The sequence below is a fragment of the Schistocerca gregaria genome, chromosome 2 (genome assembly GCF_023897955.1).
Source record: "Schistocerca gregaria isolate iqSchGreg1 chromosome 2, iqSchGreg1.2, whole genome shotgun sequence".
NCBI classification, from domain to species: Eukaryota; Metazoa; Arthropoda; class Insecta; order Orthoptera; family Acrididae; genus Schistocerca; species Schistocerca gregaria.
Window position 1 is genome coordinate 358374074 of NC_064921.1, and position 14837 is coordinate 358388910.

At 41.5% G+C, this 14837-nt stretch overlaps 1 protein-coding gene across 1 annotated transcript in view; it reads right to left on the reverse strand.

Annotated features, from left to right (window-relative positions):
* Window positions 1-14837, reverse strand: part of LOC126337063 (general transcription factor 3C polypeptide 1) — a 333645-nt gene that overhangs the window by 148724 nt on the left and 170084 nt on the right. The window lies entirely within an intron of this gene.

The window sequence follows — 14837 nt, forward strand, 5'->3', positions numbered from 1 at the left end:
CGGTAGAGGCCGGTCCTGAACTACCACCACCAAACAGCACTGCAGCAAACAACTGTGCTGCAGCCACTACTAAATTCTTTGTTCCTGGAATTTGCCTCATGTTCCAGATTGCTTTTTTTAATATTTTGAAATGAGTGAACACATTAATCCTGGTGCATAGAGGGATTTGAATGGAGATCTCACCATAACAAAAAGAATCAGTAATCCCTATGACCATTAGGTCAATTCTTCTTTCATGGAAAAACAGAACGCAGATGTACACTATGTGATCAAAAGTGTCCGGACAACTGGCTCAAAATGACTTACACGTTCATGGCTCCCTCCATCGGTAACACTGGAATTCAATACGCTGTTGGCCCACCCTTAGCCCTGATGACAGCTTCCACGCTAGCAGGCATACGTTCAATCAGGAGATGGAAGGTTTCTTGGGGAATAGCAGGCTATTCTTCATGGATTGCAGCACTGAGGAGAGGCATCAATGTCAGTCAGTGAGGCCTGGCATGAATGCTCAAAAACATTCCAAAGGAGTTCTATATGATACGGGTCAGGACTCTGTGCAGGCCAGTCCATTACAGGAATGTTATTGTCACGTAACCACTCCACCAGAGACCGTGCATTATGAACAAGTGCTTGAGCGTGTTGAAAGATGCAATTGCCAACCCTGAATTGCCCTTCAACAGTGGGATGCCAGAAGGTGCCTAAAACATCAACATAGGCCTGTGCTGTGATAGTGCCACGCAAAACAACAAGGGGTGCAAGCGACCTCCTTGAAAAACACAACCACTCCGTAACATCACCACCTCCAAATTTTACTGTTGGCACTGCACACGCTGGCAGATGAGGTTCACAGGGCATTCGCCATACCATACCCACACCCTGCCATCAGTTCGCCACATTGTGCACTGTGATTTGTCCCTCCACACAATGTTTTTCCACTGTTCAATCGTCCAATGTTTACATTCCTTACACCATTGAGGCATCGTTTGGCATTTACCAGCGTGACGTGTGGCTTATGAGCAGTCGCTTGACCATGAAATAAGTTTTCCCTCCTCCCGCCTAACTGTCACAGCACTTGCAGTGGATCCTGATGCAGTTTGGAATTCCTCTGTGTTGGTCTGGATTGATGTCCACTGGGAGAATTAGTTTTGTTTTCAGATGATACAGGTGTTCCGTCATAACATCAAGTGCCAGCACATCATCCTGAACAAAACAGCTGAGAAGGCTTTGAGATGACGTCAGCCAATAAATAGTACCCTAACTAGGACCACACCATGACAAGAGTAGCATCTACACGAAGAGAATAAAAGCAACATGCCACCTAGACATGGTCCCACTAAAAGAGCCGCAATATAAGATGAGCCGTCATCCAACGATTTAGCCGTGACTTGTGATCTTTATTAATTGCTTCCACGGAAATTGTAAATATTGAAGGATATTCATTATTTGCATGTTGCCAATTGATTGTGACCTCTCTTTGTAAAAAGGCAAAGTTAAGTATAGTTAATTTAATTCACTGTAATAAACTCCATTATTAAGATCTGCTTGAACGTTGTTAGCTATCTGAGAAAACAGCTTCCTAGGCACCCTATATTAGCCTAGTAGGAAGGATCCCACACTGGCAACGAGTTATGAGAAGAATCCAGTGGCTGGTGGCCACGGAATTTTCTTGTGCATTTTTCTGGCACCTAATTCTCTGTTGTCTTCATTCTGCAGGGGTGTTTACTTGCTGTAACAATCTCTTATACTGTTTTTGCTAATCAGAGTTTTCAGGTGGGTGTTGCAGAAATTTTCTTTGCTTTTGTACATATTTTTTTCTTGCTTGCCTTGTCTGTTTCTTCCATTTGTGTCTTCCAAAATGCCCACCCCACCGATCCCACACCCTGCTCAGGTGCCACAGCCGCCAGTGTTAGATGCAACACAGCTAATGCAGATGTTTCAGTTCCAGACTCAACAATTATCTACCCTGCTCAACACGGTGAAGCAGCAACTGGCCAATGTTGTGCTCCTGACAGAACAAGCACCATTTACAGCAACACCTACAGCTATACCGTCTTTCCACCAGTTTTGTGAACAAGAGGAGGAGTTGCTTGAGTGGTTGCAACAATTTGTAGCACAAATAACGTACTAGGTACTGTGAAACTTCCCTATCTATTATCCACGGTAGGAAGAGCAGTGTTCCGATTAACTCACAAGTTCTTCCCCAATGCCACTCTGAGTGAGCTTTCACATAAATGGGTTGTAGATTCGCTAACTAACTATTATGACCAACAAGTGAATGTGGTAGTGGCTAGGTATCAATTCTGTAATTGCAAAAAATAAAAAATAAAAAAATAAAAAAAATAAAAAAAAATGGTCAGAACAAACTTATCACAAGTGGGTAACAGATTTGCAGGGTATGACGACGAAATGCAAATTCAAATGTGACTGTGGAGCTTTATATTCAGATTTTATGTTGTGTGATGCGGTCGTGTACAATGTACCTGATGTCGTACTCAGAGAGCAGATTTTGATAGAGTCTGATACATCATTTCAGCAGATAGAGCAAATACTAGATCTGTACGATTCAGGTGTCCTGTCGGCCAATAAATTTGAGCAGCTGGCAAATTTGTCGGGTTGTTTTTGCGACACGCCCATTAGCAGCAGCTTGCGCTCACCACACCACATAAACACCTCTCCACGTCACATAAGCTGCTCACTAAACAGGCGAACTGAATTACGTCTTGCCCTTGGTGTTATTCACAGAATAAACGTCAAGACTACCTGTCTCAGTGTAATGCTTGTGGCAGGAAAGGACATGTACAATCTGTATGTTTGCAACGGAACAAACATACGAATTCGGCCCACTCACAAAAATCTAGTCACAAGGCCCATGTCATTAACGCAGTATATTCAAAGTCTGAAACAAGCATTAGCAACACTAGAAGGCATGCAGTTTCTTCAGTGATATGCCAATCTGACAAATTTTTTGTTCATTTACTCCTTTGTGGGAAATTTCAGTTCAACACAGGTGCCTCTGTCACATTGCTAAATCGTCACACACATGAACTTTATGGCTTCCCATTCCTGTCTAAAATTGGCACGCAACTGACAGCTTATAATGAACACGAGATTCCCATTCTCAGAAAATGTACTTTGCCTGCCACGTACTGATCGCATATGCACATAGTGACTTTTATGGTGCTACTATCACATGATTGTGTGAACATATTTGGTCTTTTGACATAAAAGTTTTCTGGGTATGCTACTGCATCATATCGTATAAAACTAGTGCTGGCAAAAAACCAACATTTCGGCCATGGTCGGAGCAGCCTTTTTCTGGGTCTACTGGTGCATTCTAGCTATGCAGTGTCCCTTATGTTTTGTTATTACCGTGCACTGCACATGCCATTTTGTCAAAATTTAAAAAAGGTAGTTCATTTCATTGGTTACTTAAGGAAGAAGGAGAGGGAACTTTATTTTAATTGCAGCGGAGGGAGAGCGTAACCTCTAATGTCTATTGGCTCTTGTGTTATGTGCCATGATTGGTGATCATCAGCAAATGAGAAGTTGGATCCTGTTTACCAAATGCTGAACGTTGGCTGCAAGTGCTCGCGCCTCTTGTTGAGAATGTGGCCTGATGGGCTCTGATTGAATAATAGAAATAAAATAAAAAATATAAAAATAAAGTTCCCTCTCCTTCTTCCTTAAGTAACCAATGAAATGAACTATCTTTTTAAAATTATGACCTAATGCCATGCGCAGTGAACAGTAATAACAAAACATAAGGGACACTGCATTGCTAGAACGCACCAGTAGACCCAGAAATAGGCCACTGCAACCGTGGCCGAAATGTTGGCTTTTCTCCAGCAGTAGTTTTATACAATATGATGAGGTACCATACCGAGAAAACTTTTATGTCGACTGACTTTGGCCGCAGAAGTCTACGCAATTATATTTGGCCCTGATTCATTTGATTTGTTTGGCTTTAACATTCAGGACAATGTGTTGTCAGTGCCTGCATTCCATGCAAAAAACAGTGGAGCCAGCTTGCTAAAAGAATTCCTGGAACTCTTTTCTGAATGTTCAGGCAAGTCTAACAATTTTGTTGCACATATTACTGTGAAAGACAATGTTCAGCCGAAATTTTGCCAGGCCAGAATTGTTCCAATTGTATTACGGGACTAAGTCACTGTTCAACTTTAAGAATTGCAAGATAGCAGAGCTATTGTGCCAATACAAGCTAGTCAAAGGTCAAGTCCACTGGTTTTGCTCCCTAAAGCTTCAGGTCGTATTTGCCTCTTTGTTGACTTTATGTCTACAGTCAACTCACAAACTGTGATCCATTGCCACACCCACAGCATCTCATGGACAGATTAGGTGCTGGTCGCTACTTTTCAAAAATTATTTGCATGACACGTATCTTCAAATACTGTATGATGAAGAATCTCAAAAAGCATGTGTAGTGAATACTTATTAAGGCTTGTTTAAATTTTTGCATTTGCCTTTTGGCAGTGCTTCTGCACCTGCTATTTTCAAATGGTATTTGGAACAGCTGACTGCGCAAATACACCTGAGGCACACCTTGCAAATGTGCTTGCTTTGTTTCATGTGTTATCTGATGTAAGACTAAAGTATAGACTGGACAGGAGTGATTTTTCTAAACCTGAGTTGCAGTATCTTGGTCATGTCATAAACAGTCAAGTTGGGCATCCTCTTCAGTCACATTTGTTAGCCATAAGAGATTTGCCAGTTCCTCGCAATGTCACGGAATTGCAGTCAGTTTTAGGGAAAATGAACTATTATATTCAGTTCATACTGAATGTTGCACAAATGGCAACTCCATTGCATTGCTTGTGTTGCATGAATGTCCCTTTGTTTGGGAAGATGGGTGCCAAGCAGCTATTCAAAAACTTAAAGTTGCATTGCTCAGTGATTGTTGGTTAGTACACTTTGATCCTGACAAACCACTTGTATTGCAAGTTGACACTTCCTCTTACAGAAGTGGTGCAGTGCTTTCACACAGAATTGGTGATAAAGACAAGCCTACTGCTTCCGCATCTCAAGTGTTGCCCAAAGCTCAGTGTAATTATTCACAAATTGAGAAAGAGGCTTTGGCTATCGTGTATTGTGTCACCAAATTCAACCACAATTTGTATGGCAGAAAATTCTACTTAGTAACGGGTCACAAGCCTTTGAAGTCCTTGTTTCATCTGAAGAGACCAGTTTCTGTACGAACTGCCCAAAAATTGCAAAGATGGGTTTGTTGTTGTCTCAATACCAATACAAGATTGTGTATCGCCCGCAACTCAACATGGTAATGTGGAAGGACTTTCACATTTTCTGATTGGACCTGATGCAGATTTTGACCTTTCTACTGCATCTTGTTGTTACATTGATGCTCAGGTTTCTGAACTGCTTCACTCTTTTCCACTGAACTATAGGAAAATTGCACAGGCCACGGAAGCTGATCTGGATTTGAAAATTTTGCTGAAGTACATTCGCACGTCTTGGCCTTGTTCCTTGCATGGCTTAGAAAACTCTGTAGTGCGCTGATACTTTGCATGTCGGCATAGCCTCGCTACACAGAAAGGTGTGATTCTTGATCAAAATGACAGTGAATACTCACGTGTGTTGACTCTAAAGCTTTGCAAAAAGAAGTGTTGAAGTTACTTCACCAAGGACAGTGGGGGATTGTTCATACAAAACAGTTAGCACATCGACACTGTATTTGGCAGGGTATGGACACCCAACTAGAACAGATGATGTCGCAGTGTCACACATGTGTGGAAAATCAATCCACACCATCACAAAAATTCTCTGCTTGGCCTAGGCCACAATTATCATGGCAACGTGTGCACATAGACTTTGCGGGACACACGGCACAGTTCAGGTACTGTCCTTTATTTTTGCCTTGAGGCTTACCTGAAGTCATAGTGCCAGACAACGGCCCTCAGTTCACATCAAATTAATTCTGTGAACGCAATGGCATACAGCGTCTAACTAGTGCATCATTCCATCCACACTCAAATGGGGAAGTGGAACGTTTCATCAGAACCTTCAAGCAGGAGATGGCAAAACTTCACTCCGCACGCACCAGGGATCAAGCACTGAAACTGTTTCTCGCCTATTATTGTTCGCACCAACGATATGGACTATCGCCAGCGGAATTGTTTCAAGGCCGCAGCCATCGAACAATGCTCCACCCTCTTCAGAACCCGACGCCGAAAGAAGGCCACACGTATTGCTTTGCGCTGTACGATACTGTCTTTTACAGGGTTTTTAGTGGCGGCAGGCGATGGGTGCAAAGCAAGATCATCTGTCGACTTGGCGCTTGCAAGTATCTCATTACAGGTCCAGACAGGATGCAGCACTGACAGCAGTGCTGACATCAAAATCAACTTCACCACTGTCATGTGCACAATGTTCCTTCTATGTCTCTTCTCCCAGATTCACGGATCCCGAGGACAGCACGGCCACAGCAGCTGCCAGAGGGTGTCATCACAACACTGTGGCATAACCCCATGTAGAAAGAGCCTTAACCTCCTCTTGTCCTACTGATAGAGCTGGACCCACCCGCATCGCAGCCACTGACGCCTTCCCTATCTGGTTATTGGCCTCTGGAGGTGGACGCATACCCTTCTGGTCATTTTACAGGGGACGTATCCACCAGAGTGAAGGCCAGATGGCAGGGTACGACCGGAAACTTGATTTCCCCTGCAGCCATAGCTTCTGGTCTAGCTCAGCGTCCACCCTCCAGCCTCCCCTCCCGTCGTCACACTCCCTACACAACAACGGTCCATCGCCTTGAGAGGGAGTAATGTTGTGGTATGACATTAAGCACCGGTACTTCGGCCTGAATGAAACAGCAGAGAAGGCTGTGAGACAATGTCAGCAGTAGTATGCTGACTAGGATCACACCACAAGTGCTGCATCGACATGAAGAGAATAAAAGTGATACATTGCCTAGCCATGGCCACACTAGAAGAGCCGCACTGGAAGGCGAGCCGTGATCTTACGATTCACACATGACTTGTGATCTTTATTAATTGCTTGCACGGAAACTGTATATATCGAATGACATTGATTATTTGCATGTTGCCAATTGCTTACAACCTCTCTTCGTAAAAAGGCAAAGGTAAGTATTGTCAATTTAATTTACTGCAATACACTCCATTAATAAGATTTGCTTGAATGTTGTCTATCTATCTGAGAAAACAGCTTCCTAGGCACCCTATAATAGACGAGTGGGAAGATCCCACAACAGGCACTGTTGTTAAGCTGAGCATCAACAGAGAAAATAGTAAAGTATATTTTTGTGAAAGTCTGACACGAATGAGCTAGCTTTAAACTTTGAAAGAACACAACACACAGTTTTCTACTGTCAAAAATATCCCACCTCAACAAGAAATAACTGACATCTTTATGATCTGGACTAAGGCCCAAGACAAACTATCTTCATTCCTTCACAACCTCAACATCTTTTTGCCCATCCGTTTCAACTGGTCATCCTTGACCCAGTATGCCACCTTCCTTGATGTTGACCTCTTTCTCTCTGACATCTCCATCCACTCCTCTATCTACATTAAACCCAGTGAGTGCCAACAGTACCTGCACTTCAACAGTTGCCCTCCCTTCCTCACCAAAAAATCCCTATAATACAATCTGGCCACCCGGGGTGGCATATCTGCAGTGACAAGAACTCCTTTGCCCAATATTCTGGAGGTCTTACAAAGGCCTTCACAAACAGGCATTATCCCTCACACCTAGTCTGCAGACAGATTTCCTATGCTATATCCCAACACACCCCAATCCCCCCCACCACCTCCAAAACCTGCTACAAAGCACCCCATTCATCATTCAGCACCATCTTGGACCAGATCAACTGAACTACATCATTTATCAGAGCTTTGATTATCTATCATCGTGTCCTGGAATGAGGGACATCCTGCTCCAGACCCGCCACATGCCTTCTGAAGTGGTGTTCCACTGTCCATTCAACCTCCACAACATTCTGATCCATTCGTATGTCACTCCCAATCCCCAGGCTCTTGCAACAGTGATGATATCCCTGTGGAAGAACCAAGTGCAAGACCTACCCAATCCACAAACCCAGTATTTCCTATTCCAGTCCTGTCACAGGCTTGTCCTATTGCGTCAGAGGCTGAGACACCTGTGAAAGCAGTAATCTGATATGCCAGTTCTGCTGAAATCACTCCACAACATTTTATATTGGTATGAATTCCAACCAGCTGTTTACCAGGATGAATGCTCACTGTCAAACCAAGACCAAGAGCAAAATGGACCATCCTGTGGTACAACATGCAGCTGAACATGAAGTGCTTGATTTTAATGGCTACTTCACGATGTGGTCCATCTGGTTCTTCCCCTCCACCAACCCCTTTTCTGAACTGCACAGATGGGAGTTATCCTTACAATACATCTCCACTCCCAGAATTATCCTGGCCACAACCAGTGATAAACTACTGCACCATACCCTCCCCTCAACAGTTTTTGCCTCCTCTTTCCTACAACCTCCTCCCAATTCACATCCCCTCACATTCATTGTATTCATTTTCCATTAATTTTCCTCTTTCTATTCTTCTCATTTTCTGCTGTCCCCTCCCCCTGCCCTCCATTCCCCCACCCAGCATCAGAACGCTGTCTGAGCCCTGTCCTGTGACTTTCTACAGTAGTGCCTGAATGCTCCACCAGACAGTGCTCTTCTCTTCCCCCACCTGCACTCTACTATCACTTATTGTAACAGTGATTGTCCACAATGCAACAGTTGCAGTCTGGCTAAAGCAGCCAGAGATAGTGGTCATGTGTGCTTGAGGTGTGCCTGCTTGTGTGAATGAGCATGTGGTTTTTAATTTTTTTCCTGAAGAAAGCTTTGGCCAAAAGCTTTGAGGGTAATAGGCTTTTCATTGTGAGTGTTTGCAAGCTGATGTGTCATCTTTACAGTGAGTAGCACTCTATTGTTTTCATTATCGTGATTATAAAACTACCCACAGATGTAAAATATGACTGACAGTTTCAAATGTAGTTTAAGAGCTTTCTCCTTAACAACTCTTTGTATGAGCATGTGGTTTTTAATTTTTTTCCTGAAGAAAGCTTTGGCCAAAAGCTTTGAGGGTAATAGGCTTTTCATTGTGAGTGTTTGCAAGCTGATGTGTCATCTTTACAGTGAGTAGCACTCTATTGTTTTCATTATCGTGATTATAAAACTACCCACAGATGTAAAATATGACTGACAGTTTCAAATGTAGTTTAAGAGCTTTCTCCTTAACAACTCTTTGTATACTGTAGAGGAATTCTTGAACAGAGATAATTAGTCATCTTAAAAGATCTATAAATGGGCAGCATGCAGTCATATATGCCAGTAAAGAATGTTTTTTAATTTTTTATACATTTGTAGATAAGTGTTCTGTGTTTAATCTGTTGACATGTTCCACATCATAATGTTCCTCATGAATTTGTTCCATGGAATAAGTAACTAACTACTCAACTAACTAATCATAGGTAAAGCAGATGAAAGGCTCTGTTTAATTGATAGGATACTGGCAAAATAGAATCAGTCTATAAAGGAAACAAGACAGAAATAACTGTATGGCGTTGCTGGCATAGAGACCCAAAGGGGTACATTGAACCACTTAACACGTATCACATTGTTCTCAATGCTGGAAAGAATGCCTTGTCCCTAATACTAAAGGCACAACACGTTAGTGATAAATGCCACATTAATAATATTATGGGCATAACTCCCCACTCAACTGTTAGCTCTCATGAGTGTCAGTAATCATCCAGCAGGTAAGAGAAGGCACATCCACATATCTAATACACATTTCTGCGAGTCTGAGTCATGACAATCCAATACATAACTAAAACAGCCAAGATAGTCAGCTGAACATGAGATGTCATAGTAAGTGCTTTGTGTTCCCAAAGCTATATGACTGGTAACAGTCCAATCAGTGACAAAGGGATACTTCCCATTCTTGGAGAGTCTTTGTTGCTAATACACACAGATGATGATCCTACTTATGATTTGTCTAATTCAGTTAAGAAAGTTCCTTTCATTTTCTATGTTGTGTACAAAAATTTAGTTAGTGTAATGTATGTGATGAAATTAAGAAATAATATAATGTGTTTTTATCAATATTTTTTTGGCTTTCTTATTTCTGCATAATTTATGTATTTCAGAATGAACTGTGGCGGGTGAAAATCTGATGCCAGCTGCTGCTTGGACCTCAGAAACTGTGAGGCATTTGCAAGCAGCAATTGGCAGAGGGTGAAAACAGGCATGAGCCAGGACAGTGGAGGATAATGACAACTGGAACAAAGGGGATGATTTCAAAAATGCCATTACAATTTATAATGGTGCACATGGAAATATATAAATGGAAATGAACTAGAAGTGTGACAGCAACCTGGTAGGTTCTTTTACTATTTTATTGTTAAAGAACTCCTCCTCATGAGTGTTTCCACTTTTGTCAGGGGAGGATGGCCACACACAAAAGTAGATCTTTCAGAGGTGAGGGCGATACATACTTCCTCTTGAGCTGTCCTATTCACACGAAAATGAGTACTGTACAAGTGGGACAAAATGACAGCACTCACCCAACACAAAGTGTGATGTGAGCCGTGCCAAGAGGCACGTGGCGTATAGGTGTGTCATGAACAGAACCTCTGGGATATCAGGCAACCTGCCTGGGTAATTAGCCTTACACCAGTGAAGCGCTCCACTGCTGGGACTGATATATATTCCTATACTCATGGGACCAAATTGGATAAACCAGTAAAAGAAAACTGAGGCTTTTGGTGTTCAAGTTACCTCGAACACGCACACGTCGGGCACTGAGCCAGTGGAAGATGTTTCCATAACTGGATTAGGGGAGATTCCAGTCCCCGGAGTGAAAGAAGTTACTGAGAAGCTGGACCAAATCAAGATTAAAGACTTGTCTGGGAAAGTGAGAAGGAAACTTCTTAGAGAACATACAGAATAGCAAGTAATGGAATGGCTTCCTAAGAACAAGTGGATGAAACTAAAAGCTCTTGAACTTAAGATGCTCACTAAAAAAAAAAAAAGTCTCAAAGTGAAGGGAATAAAGAGACTTCTTCTACTTCTGCGACAGGTAGCAAGAAAAGAAGGGAGGAATCTGTTATTCCCAGTTCATATGCAAAAACCGAGGTAGGATACAGAGATTCAGACCCACAGCATAGCAATCTCAGTTTTTAGGGTGACAGATATCTAACGAGGCTGCCCTCCTGTTAACATCACTTGGTGGCAGCAGGGCTCGGTCAACACGACCGTCTCTGAAAAAAATTGGAGACGATGCAATTCAAAGACTCAAAATTGGAGTCTATCTGGATAATGATGCTCTGATATTTGTCTGTGAGGGAATGGGGACAGTGGATTGGTTGGAGGAGATGCTGCCCAAGATCACTTTGTGGGTCACTGGTCAAGACAGTAAAACTATTCAGGATCATAAGTACATTAGTCTGGGTATCAAAACTACTTACAGATGTTCCACCAGAGACCTTTTTAGGGAAAGATGGGGATCAAAACCAGCAAGTCTCAACAGAAGACTGGTCGATAATTAACCATAAGGTTGGAACTGATGGCGAAACCATTGCTGTGGGAGATGGAGAGAAATCCCTGAAGGCATTGTGAGGGCAATACCTAAAATTTAATTTATGGTTCTTGCAGGTGAATGTCATGGTGATTATATATATTAAAGGTGACAATGGTTTTAAGTGTTTCAGGTAAACCTGCAGCACAGTAAGCAGCCAATCATTGCCTTGAGTCACCTTCTGGGAAGGCATGCGACGTTGAACGCCATAGGTTTTATATCAATAAATAGATAATGGAGAGCAAAGGCAGGATTGAGCGACACATAGTTCACGAGCAAGGTGACTTGATAAGGTGAGTAAGATTTATGCCAAAAGAATGGTTGGGACAGCCAAGCCATGTGCAGTTGTGCAATTGCTTCTAAGAAATTCCACATCATAAAATAACTGGCTCAATGCTACCTGACAGCATGCTAGACATGGACAGTTTCTGAGTATATCTAACACAAAAGATGTTTTATGACTAGTTCTGCAATCCTGGGCTTGAACAGGAGGTAGATTAAACTCATGGTAGGTCTAACGACTAGATGTGGAACTTCAGGAAACATCTGCACATGATGAGTATAAAAAATACCTCTAAGTACAGGCTGTGTGGTATGGGGGTGAAACCGCACTTTTTTAAGCATCCAACGTGAAGCACTGGAGACCAAAAGGCGCAAAATATTTGGGTCATTAATTCCTGAAGAAATTGTGGCTAACAGAGATCTAGTAAAGGGACTCCTACTACTATTTAACAACACTGGTTGTCTTTTCCAGAATGACAGCGAGTTACACCAAACAATAAACACAGTTATACAGGTAACAGGGAGCAATGGCCACTGTTGTTTTGTCTTCCTGGTTAAATCAAATCAAATAATGAGCTGATTCATCAAATGAAAGAGCAGATGAACCTGTACAGTAGGAAGCAAATACATAGAAACAACTCATGTACAACTGCTGCAAAATAGCTGACTAGTGGCATGGAAAACTGTCACTCTGGACTACATTCGAAAATATATTGCAATCATTTAGCATTTGAGTGTTAGTGAACAACTATCAATTGCTGGTCACTAGAGCACAAATACAGCAGTTTCCTGCAGTCCTTGCCTGAACATAAACTGGTCTCTACTAATACAGGGTGGTTATAATTAAACTTTCACTACTTATGAGAGCCTCAATGTAAAATGAGTGATCATAGGACAATGAACCTTCGTGGAAATATTTGGAAAAATATGCATAAGAGAAATAATGAATATACTACTGAAAGAAACATTTTAATTTGGACTGGCATTTATTTGGCTACAAATATGCAACTAGCTGCTTTTTTATGATTTATTCAAACATGAACATGTTTTTGAGCCACTGCAGGCTCATCTTCAGACAGAGATGTTACAGAAACATTATCTTGTGGACCAAGCGTAGCTATATGCAGTGCTAGTGTTGGTGGCGGAAATTACAGAAATTTAGTAATTGGTGGTGAAACATTTATGAATCCGAAAGTTTTTTTTATGTTTTGGGTACTTACAATGCACTGCCTTGTGGTATTCACATTGGATTGCTTCTTAAAACGTTCATTATTTCGTTATTTACATAATAAAAACACTGCGTAACTTCACATGGTTTTACACTGGCTCACAGGATGTGAACATTTGATGTTTTTACAAAGAATACGGATATGACAGATTCTGCACTTTTACTACATAACAGTCTTTGGCAAGAGATGCATTGTATTATGATACAAATATTACTAGCACAGGTTTCACATTTCAGAAAGTGTCGCTTGCTGCATACAAAAGGTAAACTGCTAGAGATGAATATTTAATACATAATTTAAAACTTTTTGTAAGTTACAGAATACCATAGTCCTTACACACCAAGAAGAACGGACAGGGTCTGCAGTGTTGCCAGTTCCAACTAATAGTTGTAGTATGCACATAAAGAGCTTTGCACTTGAAGAAAGAGTGTATATTGCAAATTATGTCTCTCACTTGGTTATGTAGAATTTATCACTTACCATGATCATCAGTGATGACAATTTGCAACAAATGGAATAAAAATTTCCTAAATAACTTGCTACGGTCACATTTAATGCTTGCATCAGCTACAAAATTTACAACATGTGCCCAGAATAGTACTCAACATTCTCTGGCTGTCAGAGAAGATGTGACGTAGGTGCACATAAGCATAAACTAGTCCACCATTGTTCATGTTCCCAACTACAGAAAGTGCTCTACTGCTGCCCGAAACATCTCAGTTGGGATGTTGGACCATGGGATGCTCAGATGTCAACTTGTGCGCTGTTTGAGCATCATACATTGTGTCCAGCATTCTTAGCCATGACAACAATAACTTCTTCAACAATCTGTGGTGCAACTGGCTGTTGGCCTCTCGCAGAAACAATTTTCAAATTACCAGTTAATTTGAACTTCTGAATCATGTTCCACAACCCCAGTGTAGAGAGACTACTGCTCCTCCATATTCCTTTAATGTGTCAATACTCGTGAAGAGCAATATCACTATGCTGTTGTTTTGATAAAACGGCTTTAACTCTTGAGTGGGCATGCCTATGTACAAAACGTGCCAACCAAAAATAACATTGTTTTTCACTGTTCCATTGTTGTTTCACAACTGCAAACTCATAGCAGTTCCTTCATAATTCCCTCAGCTAACACAGTAATAAATTGTGTTGTCAAATGTCCAAACAGGCAGCAGTAATATAAAATAAACAGGGAGGTAGGTACGCTAAAAAATTATGATCCTGGCAGGAAAATGACCCAGATTATGAGCTAGCAGCATACTCCCACAATGAGACAGTTGTATATGAGATTATTAGTAATTGAATTAGTGCTTGGTTGTGATGCGATAGAGCTGTGGTGTCTAATGCTAAACGTGGGTCATTGCTGAGGGGTAACACATGTCCCTAGCAACAGAGTGGTATACTGAAAGTTTCTTTCATTACTGTTTATGAAACAATGCTTCAGTTCATATTTTGTAAGTTTATTTGATCATTATTTAATTAAACTAAGATTAAACTGGATTTTCCTAATATATTTTTACCTTACAAGAACATAAACAGTTATTCTTTACAACTGCAAGAAGTATGTCACACGCCTGCTTCTATTATGAAAAATGGCACACCTGCTTGACAGTTAAGAGTAAGGACCTGTTCACCTTATCTAGACAACATTGACTGTCTGCTACTGTAATGCACACTGATGCTTGTGTTTCAACCCTGTGTCGCAATACCAGTACCA